This window comes from Anolis carolinensis, unplaced genomic scaffold (genome assembly GCF_035594765.1).
Source record: "Anolis carolinensis isolate JA03-04 unplaced genomic scaffold, rAnoCar3.1.pri scaffold_9, whole genome shotgun sequence".
NCBI classification, from domain to species: Eukaryota; Metazoa; Chordata; class Lepidosauria; order Squamata; family Dactyloidae; genus Anolis; species Anolis carolinensis.
In genome coordinates, this window is record NW_026943820.1 from 19524863 (window position 1) to 19539052 (window position 14190).

Sequence of the window (14190 nt, forward strand, 5' to 3'; positions counted from 1 at the left end):
GACAGGATTACTTTAATATATCATATATAATTTGCCTTATTTCCTTGGTCATCCATCCCTTTGTAAGAATTGCAAGAATCCTCTCTAGGCCTAGCAAGCAACACTTCTGTTTTTCTTTAGCTATAAGGGCATTCAGCAGTAGGTGTTAAATTAGGCAGAACTTCAAAACCAATTTAAACCCTTTTATACAGCTTCGACTGAGTGTGCAGAAAAGGGCATACATTCATCTGAAGAATCACTGTGCCACCATAAATGGTTTCCATGTCTTTTCAGAGAATCTCTGGGTGAGTATTTAGGTAGCTGCAGTCTATCGAAGTGACATCACCCATGAAAAATGTATTTTCCCTTCACTGCTTGATTCAGCCAGAAAGACTCAGATGAGATATCTAATAGGCTAAGGCTGGTTGTTTACTTGTAAATAGAGATGGGAAGAAGCTGCTCAGAACAACTCCCTGCTCTGAGGTTTATAAGCTAGACATAGGCCGTGTAAAAGAGCAGCATTATATTTGACTAGCTATGCTCAGCCACGCATTGCTGTGGCAAAGTCTGGTGGTATGGAAAATAAAGTATTGCGGTATTGGTGGTACAGTCTAGTCTCACTTATCCAACGTAAACGGGCTGGCAGAACGTTGGATAAGCGAATATCTTGGATAATGAGAGATGAAGGAGAAGTCTATTAAACATCAAATTAGGTTATGATTTTACAAATTGAGCACCAAAACATTATGTTATACAACAAATTTGACAGAAAAAGTAGTTCAATATGTAGTAATGCTACGTAGTAATTACTGTATTTATGAATTTAGCACCCAAAAATCATGACATATTGAAAACATTGGCTACAAAAATGCATTGGATAATCCAGAATGTTAGATAAGCGAATGTTGGATAAGTGAGACTCTACTGTAGTTAGTATATGTTATTTCCTAAAGTTTGTGGATATACAATATTTCCAGTTGTTCCTTTTTTTGTCTGTTGGAGGCAAGTATGAATGCTGCAATTAGCCAGAATGATTAGCATATAATGGTCTTTCAGCTTCAAAGCCTGAGTGCTTCCTCCCTGGGGGAATCCTTTGTTGGGAGGTGTTAGTTGGCCCTATTGTTTCATGTCAGAATTCCTCTGTTTTCAGAGTGTTGTTCTTTGCAATATTTTCTGTTCTTCTATATATATATATATAGATAGATAGAGAGAGAGAGAGAGAGAGAGAGAGAGAGAAGGATAATGGCGTCGCTCTACTGGGCAAAACAACAAAACTAAAGGCCCCCCAACCTAGAAAATTGAGAATACAACCCCTCATCCACGTCTCTACGTTCTTACGCTCAACAAAGGATCCCCCCAACCCCCAAACAGGGAAACACCCACTCTTTGAAGGTCCAAACCCATTCGGTACTCATCACTCTCTCATCTCAAAACACAAAATAAAGAGCAACACTCTGAAAACAAAGGAATTCCATCCAGGAAACAATCAGGGCCACCTAACACCTCCCAACAAAGGAATCCACCCCCCCTCTAAGACACGGAACCACCTAAAAAAAGTCACAGCCGGGCACAGCTAGTGTGTATATATATATGTCTTTTGTGCCCAAATTTGATGTGATTTGGTCCAGTGGTTTTGTTGTTTACTCCATGGGAATTATGCACATTACTATATATATATATATATATATATATATATATATATATATATATAGTAATGTGCATAATTCCCATGGAGTAAACAACAAAACCACTGGACCAAATCACATCAAATTTGGGCACAAAAGACATTAGTCATCCAATCAATCTGCTTGCAGCAGTGTGTCAGCAAAAATGGCTAGGAGTGTCAGTGCTGACACGCGTGTCATAGGTTGGCCATCACTGTCTTAGCTAATGCAACATTTTTATGGGAATTTTTATGGAATTCTCTGCCCATAGTACCCCCTTCACTAGGATCCTGGCTGCTGTGTCTTGCTGTGAGTGGACCTTCACCGACCCCCACCGTTTCCTTCTGCCTTCCTTGTCTTTGCAATCAAGTTCACCTTCCTGCTTGATCATGGCATGAAACCGTAATCCTGCCTTTGTGACGCTGCAAGCCTTTTGACAGAAATGAGCATGGAACTGCCGCTTAATCATTAAGGCAACTTCTCTTGTAAGCAGGGCGGGTTTAGGAGCCAGATAATGGAATCATAGCTTGCATTTAGAGAGCCTCTTTCATCCCAGTAGATCTCAAAGCTCTTTAGAAGTGCAAAATTTTTGTGAAAAAATATGAGGGGCGTCGATGCGTTTAGCTGTGTTCATGGCTGTTAAAATCCCATTTTCCCCCATGCTTAATATTTAGTGACAGCCAAGAAGGAAATTTGTCTGGAAAGAAGCAAGCTTTTAAAAACATGTGGCATAATAAACTACAAGAGAGACTGAATACAAGGCCCATGGCTTATTATGGTATGTAGCAGAGATGTGAAATGCTCTCAACCCACCCATCCTAAAAGATTTCTCTAAACTCACCAAGAATATCTTTTCTCTTTCACTTCCACTATTCTTCTTACTCATCATTACTAAAATCTGTTTTATCATCTCTAGAGGATGTGGGGATTCTCAATGAAAAAAGCAGAATGAGAGATAAAGACTCTGGTGTCTTATTGAGTTCCATGTACAGCCATGCCCTGTCCCATGATGCCACCGTTATATATGGCTTCTGTTCTCTCTCCAGAAAGGTCAAAATGTCTCTTCTAAGGTTTTGTTACTGTCTTAAGTTAACATATGCTACCATTTTTGACTGTATCATTTGGCCCTTCAAGCCACTAGAATGCAACTGGCACAAACATTTCTGGAACGGAACTCATCCCTCTATCCACAAAGCTCTTGCTAGCAGGAACAGAAGCAGAAGAGAAAAAAGCTCTGAGTTCCTTTGCCATGTTTTCATTGAAAGATCTGGGACATTATTGCATGAAGGTGGCAAAACTTTGGTGACAATCCCCTTTGAACAACACCATGCACAACCTATTCTTGGTCTGCCCCTTCTCCATGATAAGCCTGTTCCCTGCCTTCAAGAGAAAACCTTACATCAGAAATGACTGTCTAGCTCAACAATGTATGTTCTATATATAATTGTTCACTTATTATTCTTCTGTTTTCACCATCTGCTTCTCTGGCTTTGGATCTCAACAAAAAGCTCCTTTTTGTATCAGATTTTCTGTGAAGTGGGTGAGGTGTTAATCCTTTTGGGCCAGAGTTCTTAATTTCTTCCATCCGTAAATCATCCAGGCCAGCTGCTTTGCCATTTTTACATTTATTGGGAGCCATTTTCCATTTAATAGATGTAAAAATAAGAGGGTAAGGGAGAATGGGAGATTCAAAGAATTGTCCCCCAACATCATTTCTGTGACAGCTTTCTGTGGTCTTTTGAGTCTCTAATGAAATAACAAAATCTTTATTGTTGAACAAATAATAAATCTTCAAGGAGTCAAATAACACTTCAAGGTTTCCTTAATAAACTGTTGGCTTTTCAATCTTGTCCCTAGGGGACGGGCAATTGGCTTTGGATAACTGTACTTTCTCTGTAAGAAGAAACCCCACTTATAACCTATCCCAGGCTGTCTATCATACGGGCCTAGCTGATGTGGGACCTACTACCGACTCCAAATGCGTCTGGGCATCGAGTAGACCTACCAACCAAGGCTTGCAGATGTTTCAGCTGGGGTTCCGTGGATCTGTGATGCTGTTCTCTCTCCGAGGTTTCTTTGGAAACTTTAGGGCTGTTTCCCTCAGGAGCTGTGAGGTTGAGAGGCTATGAGCTCTCAGCCAGAGCTTTTGGGACTTTTCCCCTGGAATTTCTGTTTTCTCGGATATTCTATATCCCCGGATGTTCTTGAGATATGAAGTTTTTCTATGGGATGAGCTGGTCTACGTCCTAAAGTTTAGCTTCCTTAAAAGTGGCTCCTTCCCTCCCAGAGCCCTGAACAAGGGGCATAACCAAACTTAATGATGATGGACAGGTGGCCTGCCCTATGACTGCAAACATTAGCAGAAAGAAAAAAAAGTTGGAGCTTCTGGTACAGCCGTACCAGCACAGTCTACAGTCTTTCCCACAATCTCAAACAACATAGAGTTAAGGCAGTGGTTCTCAGCCTTCCTAATGCCATGACCCCTTAATACCATTCCTCATGTTGTGGTGACCCCAACCATAAAATTATTTTCATTGCTACTTCATAACTGTAATTTTATTACTGTTATGAATTGTAATTTGCCCAAGTATGTGCACCACGCTGTCATGCGCTGAGTATGCTTGCTCTCCCCTCCCCGCTTGGAGTTTCAGAAATGGCCCTCCCCTTGGCTGAGAGGCCAACCAATCACAGCAGGAGGAGGGCTTTTGGTGGGAGGATTGGGCATCTGTTTCCAAAATGCAAGAGAAGGACAGGTGGAGAGATCTTTAGCCTTCTCTGCCAAAGAGGTTCCTAACAGCATCAGAAATATGTGTTTCCTAATGGTCTTTGGTGATCTTTCTGGCACCCGCCTCACAACCCCCCCAGGGGTCCCGACCCCCAGGTTGAAATAACGCTGAGTAAAGGGAAAGACTACATATCGATATATACATACAATATAGTAAGCAATCACATTTATATACATAACAAATAACTAGTATAGGAGGCTTGTAGAAGGTTGCTATTTCCAATAATATGTGTAGGCATATGTATAAGCTTTGAATAGCATTCAGAAGGGTTAACATCCATGTGATGTGTTGTCGAAGGCTTTCATGGCCGGGATCACAGGGTTGTTGTATGTTTTCCGGGCTGTATGGCCATATTCCAGAAGTATTCTCTCCTGACGTTTTACCCACATCTATGGCAGGCATCCTCAGAGGTTGTGAGGTATGGATAAACTAGGCAAGGAAAGGAAAAAAATATATATCTGTGGAGAGTCCAGGGTGTGACAAGAGTCCTTTGTCAGTTGGAAGCCAGCATTAATGTTTCAGTAAATCACCCTAATTAGCATTGGAAAGGTTTGTCTCTTGCCTGGGGGGCATCCTTTGTTCAGTCATTAGCCGTCCTTGGGGCTCCTCTGCCCTCAGAGTGTTGCTTCCCATTTCTGTTTTGATTTTAGAGTAAGTGCCATTGGATCGCCGACTTACAACCTGGCAAAATTTCTGGCTACACAGCTGCAAACCCACATTGGGTTCACTGCGCACTATATCAAGGACTCAACACACTTCATAGAAAAGATTAGCAACCTCAAGCTAAGCACCAAGGACATCCTGATCAGCTTCGGTGTGGTGTCCCTATTTACTAAGGTCCCAGTAGCTGACACCCTCACACTAATCAAACAAAACTTCCCAGAAGACATCACAGCCCTGCTTTACTGTTGTCTCACCACTAGCTACTTTCAGTGGGACAATGGATTCTATGAACAGAAAGATGGAGTGGCCATAGGGAGCCCTCTCAGCCCAGTAGTAGTAAATTTCTATATGGAACACTTTGAAAAACAAGCCCTAGAAACAGCACCAAAAAAGCCAACTGTTTGGTTCAGATACGTAGATGACACCTTCACAATTTGGAGCCATGGAGAGGAAGAACTCAGCAAGTTCCTGGACCACCTTAACAGCATCCACCCAAACATCCAATTCAACATGGAAAAAGAAAAGGAAGGAAAACTGCCATTTCTAGATATTCTGGTCATCCGCAAACCCAATCAACAATTGGGCCACACAGTCTACAGAAAACCTACACACACAGATAGAAACTTCCTATTGTCTCATCTTGTTTTTAATGATAAGTGATTTGTAAGTCAGATGTTTGTAACTCAGGGACTGCCTGAATATATATTTTTCCTGAGCTTTGCTTTTTATGTGAGGCACCTGGCCAACTGCTTTCTGAAACAGAATGCTAGTGCATGTAGGTCTTCATCTGATTGAGAAAGGCATTCTTATCAGTAAATGCCAGCTGTAAATTGTTTCTCTAAATTGAATCCCCACCTTTCTTTTTTAGAGACAATATTTCCCAAGAAATGAGAGTACAAATAAACATTCAAACCAACTATAACAAGTAAAAGATGCCAGCAAAAAGATAAAACAAGAACGGGAATTACTCTGCTCTTGGTGAAACTTGCAAAAGTTTTTAAAAGCTGTCTTAGATAAATAGGGGAAGTTCATAATTAATTAAAAATTGGTTTCTTGAACACAGAGTTTCTTATGTATATGTCTCGCTCTCTTGAGGAAACAATGGCAAGCCAGCTCTGTTATTTTTATTACCTTTGTGTCTTGTTTTTTCCTCTCTTTATGCTAATGGTTATGCTAATAACCTTCCTGCATTAAGTTTCATTTTGTGCTGCATAAACTGACAGAGAGAGCAATATTTATCAAACATAAATATTAAAAGCACTATAAAGACTTCTAGGCAGCACTCATAATTATAATACTAATTTATTCCTAAATTACACTTGTAAGCACTGCGATGCCATTCACTGCTGAACACGGCACAGAAGTGGCAAAATAACACAAATTGGTTATCTTTAATACCCCTAATTAATCAAGTAGGCCGGTTGTCTCTGAACATAGAAGCAGCCTGGTGGTATTGCTTGGCTGATACAGAGATAAGATTTACAGCTGTATTGAAGCTCAGTTTACTTCATAATATGTATTTAATCTAGCCATATGTGGGCACCACAGCCCGCATTACTGCATTGCCATAATAATTCCTTAGGCTGGATGCACCCATGATGGAGAAGGTGGAACTTAGGATAGTACTATTTCAGGACGCAGAAATGTTCATTGATGCTAACATTTCAACTATTTCACCTTAGGCCAATTTCAGATTTTGCTTTAGGATGGCATTTGTTTGAGGAGGGGAGAGAACTATAATTTTATTTACTCATTCAATTTTTGAGCAGAGTGTAGGAGCCGTCTATAAAGGCAAACTCCAGCAAGACAGCACATTTTAAACTTAAAAGTAAGACACATAATACAACATAATAATATTGGATAAAATTTATTTATTTCTTTATAGTATTTACTAGCTGTGCCCGGCCACGCGTTGCTGTGGCGAAGTATGGTGGTATGGGAAATAGTCAAGATAATCCAGTTCAAAGCAGATAAAATAAGATTATAAATGGGTTTTATAGCTGTGTGGAAGGGCCTTGAGTCTACATTGCCATATAATTCAGTTAAAATCAGATAATCTGTATCTTATAGGCAGTGTGGAAGAGGCCTAAGTGAGGCCTAACTCTGCCTGTCCCCTGGGCTGAGTGGGTTGCTAGGAGACCAAGTGGGTGGAGCTTAGCCTTCTAACTGGCAGCAATTGGATAAAAACAATTATTCCCCTCCCTCTAATTAGGACTGTATTTTTCTTTTCTTTTTGTTGTATGAATGTAGAGGCATGGATGAGGGGTTGTGCTGCCAAGTTTAGTGTTTCTGGGATGTGTAGTTTTGTTGTTTTGTCCTAGGCTGAAATTTCATTACCCTTTTATATATATAGATATTCCGCCCTTCTCACCTCGAAGGGGCCTCAGGATGGATCACAATGTACATATATATGGCAAACATTCAATGACATATGATATGACAGAGACAGAGACAAAGACACAAAGGTAATTTAATATTTTCTAGCTTCCGGCTTCGTGAGGGTATGCTCGATTCCCACCACAGGGGGAGCTGCTGCTTCATCATCCACTGTGACGACGAGTCCTTGATGGGTTACTTCCTCATTCTGCTGGACGACATGCTGCTGGACTATTTTTATGGTGTCGTAAATTAGTTAAATTACCCTCCCTTCATAAGCGTTACCTACATTTCCTACTTGATAAATGCAATTATCTTTCGGATTGTTTAGGTCAACAACGAGCTAGGCTATTTTAATGGTTGGGTGCTCAATCTGACCTGGGCTGGCTTAAAACTCATGACCTCTCGGTCAGTAGTGATTTATTGCAGCTGGCTACTAACCAGTTGCACCACAGCCTGGTCCTGGCATGCCATGGCAGGAAAAATTAAGAGTTAAATATTAAAAATCAATAATTAGAATCTGTCCAGGCTCTGGGATCTTTGAGGGAGACTATTTTCTTAGTCCTAGATCCTATATTTTGTATAAAGATACAAAAACATGTTTGAAAGCACATGGGTGATATCCAATTCTGACCTCAATATGTAGACAGGTTAGTGATCCAGCTATCCTGAAAATTTCAACTCAGGGGTCAGACTGGTATCGGGGGAGGCGCTTTTTCACATTCCAATTCTTTTAAGACTCAAAATGTAAGTCCTTTAATGAAAATTGGCAGTTTATGTGAAGGGACCATAAGCCAGAAAACAGTAAACTATTGCCTATGTAGCTTTGCCTCTGCATATGCCCCTCTCTTCCTTTGAGCTGGTGCCTTTCTCCAGGAAGTTCCAAGGAGAGAAGAAAGCTCAGAGTAAACAAGTGAGGTCACAGGTATCATTTATGCCAAGTAGGTGTGGAAGGTGAGGAAGACCCTCAGCCATTGGTCAATTTTAGATAAGCCAAAGGTATATATTCTTTGTTTGCTACGCACTTGGGGCGACGGCCATTTACATGTTACGAACCCATTAGAATGGGTGCCTACGGCTGTTTGCCTTATCATTAGCTGTGATAACAATAAAAGGCTTGTTTTATTGCTCTCTTGGAATTCTCTCCTTTACTTCCCCGCCGGGCCAGTCTCCAACAAATGAACTCCTTCAGAATATGAGTCAGTTTTACTGTTTTGGTTACAATATGGGCATTAACAGTCTCAATAGCTTCCAAGTCATTTCTAATGACAGTATCACCTACAATGTGTTATAATAGTCTAGATGGAAGAAACAAAAATCATGCATCATTGTTGACAGAGTAAGAATTTGTATTACTAATGAATCAGCCATTTCTTCTTTTCATAGGGCCTTACATTTTCTTATAATCTTTTAATGATTTTTTAAAGAAATCCTGGGTAAGTGTGGTGAGGTCCTTAAAGCTGATCACAACATCTTTCATAATAAATTGGCCAAATTAAATGAAAAAAAAAATGAAGAACCCAATTAAAAATTTCAGCTAAAATATCCAAATCAGAATGAACACTCAGACAAATCAAAACAACCTAGCACTCTGTTGGAAAAAAAAAACAAGTCTCAAAATTGCTAAGAAATCCCTTTGCATACTGATACAGACTAACATAGCCATTAGCCATGTCTGTGAATATGAATAAAATATTTATTAACCTTTATCATTAGAAAAGAACCCTTCCTCCCCCCCCCCCAAACTCTTTTCTCCTTTATCAAATGTATTCCTCACCTTGTATCCATCTTACTTAGATTTCAAACCATTTGGGCAGTGGGTGTATCTTTGCTGTACATGCTGGAGCAATTTTAAGTAGGCATTTTAAGATTTCTGCTAAGGGAAAAATATTGTCAGATTCAAGGACTTGCTTATTTGCTCTGTGTAACAGCTCAGTGGTGTCACTCTTAATAAACAGCAGCACCACAATAGTCCTGTGTTTCTTAGAGAGCTATTACAAGGCCACATTTATTTGTCTGCCCCATGCTTGGCTAATCAAACCAGTATAACTATACCTTGTAAATTAAGAACAATGTCTGTCAAGGCACTACCATTTGGATGGCTCCGGGATTTTTCCCATTACAAGGGCATTTGGAGTTTTGGTTTTTTTTTAATGTTTTGCTGCAGGTTTAATGCTGTGCACAGATACCTACACATGCACACACTTATACACACGTTCTATTTTTATTCTGGGTATCCCAAGGCAACATGCAGTTTATTTCTCATCCGAACTATACAATTATTTCAATTATTTTCAAGGTGTATATATTTGTCATCTCAGCTACTGTGTCATTGTTACTGCTCCCAGCTGGCCACAGAGCTTTGTGTGAATTCCTTGTCAGTGCAGACACTCGACTGATATCAGCAGAGACACTCACACAACCAGGAAGAACCAACCGAGACACTTGCCTTTGTCCCAGTTGCACTGTTGATGTTAGAATGGGTCACCCAAGATGGTCAGGAGCTCACACTGAGTTTGGAGCCAGCTGGGCAACATGGGCATAATCCATTCCCTTTTTCTGTGTTGCTGCTCTGTGTATGGCAGGCTATTCTGAATCAAACCCAGTCCAGCTGTCTATACTGTTGTGAAGCCACAAGGCACTCTGGAGTTTCAAGCAGTCCCTGAAATGGGGCAAACCTTAATCAACTTGGGATAACTGTGATGCTCACTGAAAACACAGGAACTTTGTGAAGACAGCCAGGAGCCAACTCAGGATATAACAACAACAACAACAACAACAACAACAACAACAACAACAACAACAACCAACAACAACCAACAACAGCAACATATTACCCTCCTCTTCTCATGGCTTGAGGATGAGGGGATTTTATGCCCATGTAGATGACTACATCCTTTGCAGCCAAAGGTGGCGGACATCCATCCAGTCGGTGAAAACAAGACCTGGAGCTGACTGTAGTTCAGATCATGAACTTCTTATTACAAAATTTAGAATCAGACTAAAGAGAAGGGGGAAAATACACAGACCAATTAGATATGATCTCACAAGGAGTTAAATTTGCTGGAAGAAACATTAACAACCTTAGGTATGCAGATGGTACCACTCTGATGGCCGAAAGTGAGGAAGAGCTGAGGAGCCTTATCACCAAGGTGAAAGAAGAAAGTGCAAAAGCTGGGCTGCAGTTAAACGTCAAGAAAACCAAGATCATGGCAACTACACCTATTGATAACTGGCAAATAGAAGGAGAAAACGTGGAGGCAGTGACAGACTTTATATTTCTAGGTGCGAAGCTCACTGCAGATGCAGACTGCAGCCAGGAAGTCAGAAGACGTTTACTTCTTGGGAGGAGAGCAATGGCCAACCTTGACAAAATAGTGAACAGCAGAGACATCACACTGGCAACGAAGGTCAAAGCAATGGTATTCCCCATAGTAACCTATGGATGCGAGAGCTGGACCATAAGGAAGGCTGAGTGAAGGAAGATAGACGCTTTTGAACTCTGGTGCTGGAGGAAAATCCTGAGAGTACCTTGGACCGCAAGAAGATCCAACCAGTCCATCCTCCAGGAAATAATGCCCGGCTGCTCACTGGAGGGAAGGATATAGGAGGCAAAGTTGAAGTATTTTGGTCACATCATAAGGAGACAGGAAAGCTTGGAAAAGATCATGATGCTGGGGAAAATGGAAGGAAAAAGGAAGAGAGGCCGACCAAGGGCAAGATGGATGGACGGTATCCTTGAAGTGATTGGCTTGACCTTGAAGGAACTGGGGGCGGTGACGGCCGACAGGGAGCTCTGGCGTGGATTGGTCCATGAGGTCACAAAGAGTCGGAGACGACTAAACGACTGAGCAGCAGCAGATGAGTTTTTAGACTGAACGTAGCTGAAGGTCTATAGATCTTGTGTTAAACCAATTTAACAATAGTTTTGTTCTTTCAGCAGTGTCACTTTAAGACATTGAGACACTACATGAAGGCAGAATGACAAGCTGACGTTTGGTGTCTTTTATTACTCATGCCCCATTCTGCAGATATACAGTGTGATTAATTTATAGGGTTTTGTTTATTTATGCATATCTTCACTGGCAAGAAAGTCTCACTGTACAGGAAAAATGTGGCAATAAATAATTGAAAGAGAGCTAACTCTAAAGCAGAAATTAAATGCACACTTAATCCTGAAAAGCAGTACTGTGTCAATCTTTTCAAGAAGTTAATTGCTCATTCTAGTTTACCTTTGTATGAAAATAGGTCCTATCCCCACCTCTCCTGCTCCTTTCAGTGTTCTTTTGATGCAGACTGTAATGCAATGGGCTGTAGACATCTTTGCTAACTGGTGATGAAAATTTCAGATAAATATAGATAGAAATCTCAATTTCCTAGATAACTGCTTCAAGCCAGCCTCACCATTGCATAGCGTAAATACCCACATAAAGTCATATGCCACAGCAGCACTGTTTAACCCCCATATCAGTGTGACAAAATACATGTCAATAACTGTGTTCTATTGAACAATATATGGGCAGAACTCCAATGCAAAGTATAGGATGCATAGCCATAATGAAACATGTAGGATATGGAATCACAAAGCAAATTATAATCATCATGCACAATGCACAACTAGCAAAGTCAAGACACAGATGAACACATGTTGTCTGTGCAACTCCACTTATACGATGATTTTTTTTGTTCCATATGCATAGGCTAACTTCTGTATGCACGTGTCCCTACATGGATTCTGGCCAATGAGCCCATTTTCTTATCTTCCTTGCACTTTCTGTTGACTTAATTTACACTCCTGACAGCAACACTCCTGGTTAGAGTTGGCTGTTAGGGACCTGTTCCCAGTCAGGTTGTTCTGGCATGAAAATACCCAAAGCATTTATATGTGAAGAGGTTATATATCTGTGTTGGGAGGAGTTAAATTCAGGTTATACAGTGTTCCCTCACTTATCGCTGGAGTTAGGTTCCAGGACCACCCGCAATAAGTGAAAATCCGTGAAGTAGGGACACTATATTTATTTTAATATTTATACATTATTTTAGTAGTTATACACTAATTTAAGTCTTTATCAACCAATTGTGTGTTGATAAATCACTTCCTTCTCCTCCCGTTGCTGCTTGGGTTCCTTTTCTCTCCCTTTGGCTTCTCCTTCCTCCCTTCCTTAGGCTGTAATTGGTAATTTTTTATGATTTATAATAGTCTTTTAGAGTTTATCGAAAAATCGCAAAACAGTGAATCCACGAAAAGTGAACTGCGAAGTAGTGAGGGAACACTGTAGTGTCTAAAGCAGGTATGGGCAAACTTTAGCCCTCCAGGTGTTTTGGACTCCAACTCCCACAATTTCTAACAGCCTACTGGCTGTTAAGAATTATGGGAGTTGAAGTCCAAAACACCTTGAAGGCCAAGGTTTGCCCATGCGTGGTCTAAAGGAATGGCTGAATCTTACTCATTTTTGCAACCATGTGGACCAGAATAATCATTTATGGATCCACCTCCAAGATTCTACCTCTGGAAGACAATAATCCTCGATGTTGCACCCCAAGGCAGCGTGAGCACTCAAAAACCAGACAAGAGCCAATATAACATACTATATCTTTATTAAAGCAATTATAAATCCAAAGGAAATTAGGTATAAAGTCTGAGTAAGGAATAGTTATTTTTAGAAAGTCAATGATGGTTCCAAAAGGGTAAAGGGAAAGGTCCGATATTATAATCCACAATGAGAACTCGATAGCTCTCCCAAGAAATCAAAGTACATGAGTTAAAACAGGGAAACAAGGCTGGCAGGAAACAGAGTTCAATCCACTGGAAAAACTTTGTAGCAATCAAGGCAGCAAAGTTGTCAACGCTGAGGCAAACTTGAAACAGGAACAAGGAATAACAACTGAAGTAAAGTCAAGGTCTACTCGAGAGTCACGGCACGGCACGGCCCGACTGGAAACTGGAATACTTGGCTTGGAAACAGGAGCTGGAAACGGAGAAACCTCTCTCCAAGAAAGCAACATTGACACCGCAAGGAAATCTACCGAGCAAAACACTTTTAACAGATTCTGGGATGTTCAGAATTTAGGGAGTACAAACTCCCAAAACTTTCCAAAGGGAACGCTAACCATTATCCCATCTATTTGCCAGTCTCTGGCTCCGGCGGATTCCTTGTTTTACACTTCTTTCTCTATTTACAAAATCTCTATGATTAAAAACCCCTTTCCCAGGCGTCTCAGCAACATCTGGCTCTATCTGCGAGGGAGGAATAGAAGAATCTTCTCCAATTAGTAAGTCTCCAGAGCCAATATCTTCTGGCACCTGCAACTGTAAAGGCCCCTCCGTGGAGGGTGAATGTCAGTATAATCCTCAGCAATATCTGTGTCAAAGTGCAAGTCCTGAACCACTGCCCTGGCTGGCTGGGATCTAACACTCGATCACAAGTGATCACTCATGCAACATATGTTGACTCTAAGGCAGGCATGGGCAAACTTTGGCCGATGCCTGCCTTTCAACTCTCAGAAATCCCAGCCAGCTTACTGGCTGTTAGGAATTGTGGAAGTTGAAGTCCAAAACACTTGGAAGACTGAAGTTTGTCCATGGTTGCTCTAAGGCTTTATTGGCAAAAATCAATCCAGAGAGGGAGGCTTGCATCACCATCTCCTGAAACTGAGAGAGGGTAACTTTCCAAAGATCATATTGATTTACAAGGCGAAGTAGGTATTTGAACCGTGGTCTA

General features: G+C 40.9%; 1 long non-coding RNA gene across 1 annotated transcript in view; it reads right to left on the reverse strand.

Moving 5' to 3' along the window:
* Positions 1–13049: 13049 nt before the first annotated feature.
* LOC134293677 (uncharacterized) overlaps positions 13050–14190 on the reverse strand; it is a 37386-nt gene continuing 36245 nt past the window's right edge. Inside the window, exon 2 of the long non-coding RNA XR_010000634.1 lies at positions 13050–13778. This is a non-coding gene — a long non-coding RNA (uncharacterized LOC134293677). The remainder of the gene's footprint in view (positions 13779–14190) is intronic.